Below are 3685 nucleotides of genomic sequence, written 5' to 3'. Positions count from 1 at the left end.
GAATAAATATGGTCAGCAAAGTAATAGAAAAATAAAGAGGGTGCTATGCTACAGTGAACTGAAAAGTTCTCTGCCCTCTCTAATTCTTATCAGTTTATATGTTTATTAAACACACATATGTCAATTGTACGTTCTACGTTAATTACATAGCTTTCATCTGTGTGATATGACCTCTTTGTGAATATCAGCAAATCTTTTTATTAATAACACCGTAGAAAAAAAGCTACTCCAAATCATTGAATTTTTGCATCAGTGGCAATCCCCTGATATTATGGAGATGTATTCACTTGGAGTTTATATTAAGTACTTTAAATATCAATCCAGAAATACTAGCAATCTCTGACTTGCCTAAAAATCTATTCATTTTATATACCCTCCCTCAAACCTAGGGAGAAAATCTTAAAACTCAAACTTAGCATGAAAGATGATTTTTAAACTATTTTTGTTTACCCATAGTGTATCTTGCATACAGTAGACTTGTCGTGTTTTATTTTCTATTTAAGAGGTGGGACAGGCTGTCCATCTCCACTTCGTTACCAGGCAAAACAAATGGGGTTTGGCTGCACTGCAATAATTAATGCTGCCAGTAGGTGGCAGTGACAGCTTTTTGTCTCCAGAATGTTCGCGTCTCACGATAGAGGTTAGTGACACAACCCTTGGCCTTGAGTCTCAGGACATCAAAGTGTGAAAACTCACTGACTCTCCTTTCTGACAGTTCACATTGCTTTCAGATCTCTTGCCTCTGTCCTACCCCATCTTAAGGCGGCCAATATAACTTCCTTACTTTCTACGCTTTTTAGGAACTTGAGAGTGGTCAACAGAGGCCGAGTTTGCAAAGGCAAAATAGGAAAAGAGAGAAGGAAGTGAGAGGGGAAATACAAACAGCAGATCAAATTCCCTTCTGCCACTGAATGATGCTCGGCTTGCAGAGGACCACAAATGTATATATTTATTATTTAATTGTTTTCTGCCACAGAGCAAAAAATATCCCTGACTTTTTCACCATTTTGTGGTAAAAAGTGTATCCTCAGTCATTACTTACAACACATTCCAACATGCATGAATGTTTCAAATAATTATTTATAGTTGGGACAATTAACTGATGACAGTTTAGTTTTCCAGAATGAATTGGTTTATAATTGACAATGAGAAAAATAATACTTTAAGAAGTTTCTTTAGATATAGTTAGATGGATAAAATCATTAGAAAAAAATTTGTAGCTTTAAAGTATGTAAATAACTGAATTTTTATCAATCAAATCAATCAAAAATTAATAATAATTATGAAGGTGTTAGATATTATCATAGCTTGTAACAATGAAGTAATTTGTTTTTCAGGGAAGGAAGGCTTTGTATTCACCTGAGTGAGGGCTTTTGATTCTTAATAAATTTGCAGGGTTACATAAAGGGAAGAGACCTCAGATTATTATTTTGATAAGTGGGCTAAATTGATAAAGAAGGTGAATTATTTATAAATATATATTAATCAGTACAGATAAACTTAATTACCCTTATTTCAGAGAACATCCCCATTTATTCCCATATATTCCTATTTTAAATTATAAAAACCTTGACCTATACCATACTATGCCTTTCTAGTTAATAAAGCTTAATAAGTATGCTATACAGTTAGTTGACATCTATGCAATGTTCTAATTTATACTGAAGAAACTTAATATGTGTTTTTGTTTTTTTAAAAACTACTTATTAATCTTTTAATTGCTATTGAAATAGTTTAAGATATTAAAGAATAGAAACAAAACCAAAACACACTAGAATGGGAATTCTGGGGTATTTTGTAGTGTGATTTTAAACTTTGCAAGCATCCGAAAAGTAAGAATTTTTTTAATTGTCAAATTTCCAATAAGCTTTGTTTTTATTTTTCTTAACACAGGAAACTTGGCTGAGTAAGAAAATATCCAATGGTAGGCGTAGGGATTTAAAAGGGATGTAAATCTCTATTAAAGTTAAGATACCTCTAATTTTGCATGAATACATTTTGTTGCTAAGTGAAAAGAGATAATTTATATATATAGTATAGGGATCTATTGTGAACCTGCAAAAAACAAAGATAAAGATTATTTCTTTATATTTATCTTTTGTTTGTTTCCCACAAGCAACCCATATATATGCAGTAGATATAAATATATCTAATCCATAGATCGGAGACAGCTATATATATTCCATAGATAAGAGACAAATAAATCAATCAAGTACATTTGCAAAAAGAAATTCTAAAAATCCAGGAAAAGATGGGAATTTCTCTTTTCACAGTTCTGTTAACATTCTCATATAAAATTATGGCAAAATTCAGTAGTATTTGAAAGTGATATAGATAATTTATTTGGTGCTGTGTAAAATCACTAGTTTTTAAAACTTATTTCTTCTTCATGACATAGCCAGATAGAAATGGAGTTGAATTATTTGAAATGTGTTTTAATTTTCCATGTATTTTAAAGTTGAAGTTTACTGGCTACTTTGTTGCATGAAGTAAAGTATATTTGCAATATTGTAAATATATACATATTTTTCATGCATAAACAGATAATTTAAGAACTCAAGCTAAAATGATTCCTCTATGGGACCAGGCCCCTCTCTTATGACTGCATATATTATATTAATTCACTGATCAAGAAGTTTGAATAATGTTCTAGTGTTCCAGTTTTTGTATTTTTTTATTCTGGAGTCTTAGGTTTCAACTTCAGTTATTTAGGGAAAATCTAGTCAAAGACCTTTATGTAATAATTTTAAGGAATAAGAAAAGGAAAGTGAAATCATGACAAATTATGTACTAATACCTATTTACCTCACATCTGAGAAGCAGCATTAAAACTTCTTAGCTAAAAGGAATATCTCCATGTCCTTATGGACACAGATATCAGTGTTGTAGAAGCAGTGTAGGCAAAAATTTCCTCCTAATTTTGGAATACTTTGGAAGGCTTTAAAAGGCAAAGAGCGTGAAGAGTTATTTGAATTTGTGTGTTTACGAATGCATTCAGATGTACAAGTGGACGCGAGATGTCTGGGACAGTTTCACTACATGGTTTTATAGCTTGATGTTGGAGACTGGGAGATGATGCTGTATGAAACATCTCTAAATTTTGCATAGCATGGCATTTTCCAGTGTCGTGAGTGTAAGCCAATTAATGAACAATGATGAATGTTGGTTACATTTAATATGTCTTCTAAGGAGTACAGTATTAAACATTTAATACCTAAAAGGAATGTTTCAGGCTTCTCCACACATGCCTCCAACTCCCCTCCAAAAGACGACACTACAGAAAGATCTCATCATGTCCTAAAGGCCTTAAAAATAAATGCAGTGCTTCAGGAGAACACACACTAAAACTGGAATGACCCTGAGAGGATTACCATGGTCCCTGAGCAAGGATGGTGTGTATTAATATGTCCTTCAAGTGTCTCATATGTTTAAACACGAGGCAGTTTTTTTTAAAGGCTTAATTCTGTCAATAGTCAAAAAAATTTTTAGGTAGCAAATAAGACATCTCCAAAGCCAGTCACATCTGTGAAAAAAACATTTTTTTTTTTTTTACCAAATTTGTATATTGTAAATATATGCACTTCAGTACAAAAGCAATCATGAGATTATTAACTTTAAATTATGACTTCCAGAAATAAATAATTAATAGACAGACAAATAATAGATTATCTTAGGTATGACAGAG

The 3685-nt window shown here is 31.9% G+C and overlaps 1 pseudogene; it reads left to right on the top strand.

The window, feature by feature from the left end:
* The first annotated feature begins 3321 nt into the window (after positions 1–3321).
* On the top strand, positions 3322–3421 carry LOC138091971 (U6 spliceosomal RNA; annotated as a pseudogene).
* The last annotated feature ends 264 nt before the right edge of the window (positions 3422–3685 follow it).

This window comes from Capricornis sumatraensis, chromosome 15 (genome assembly GCF_032405125.1).
Source record: "Capricornis sumatraensis isolate serow.1 chromosome 15, serow.2, whole genome shotgun sequence".
Lineage (NCBI taxonomy): Eukaryota > Metazoa > Chordata > Mammalia > Artiodactyla > Bovidae > Capricornis > Capricornis sumatraensis.
The sequence above is the reverse complement of the archived record's forward strand: the minus strand, read 5'-3'. Positions and strand labels throughout refer to the sequence as shown.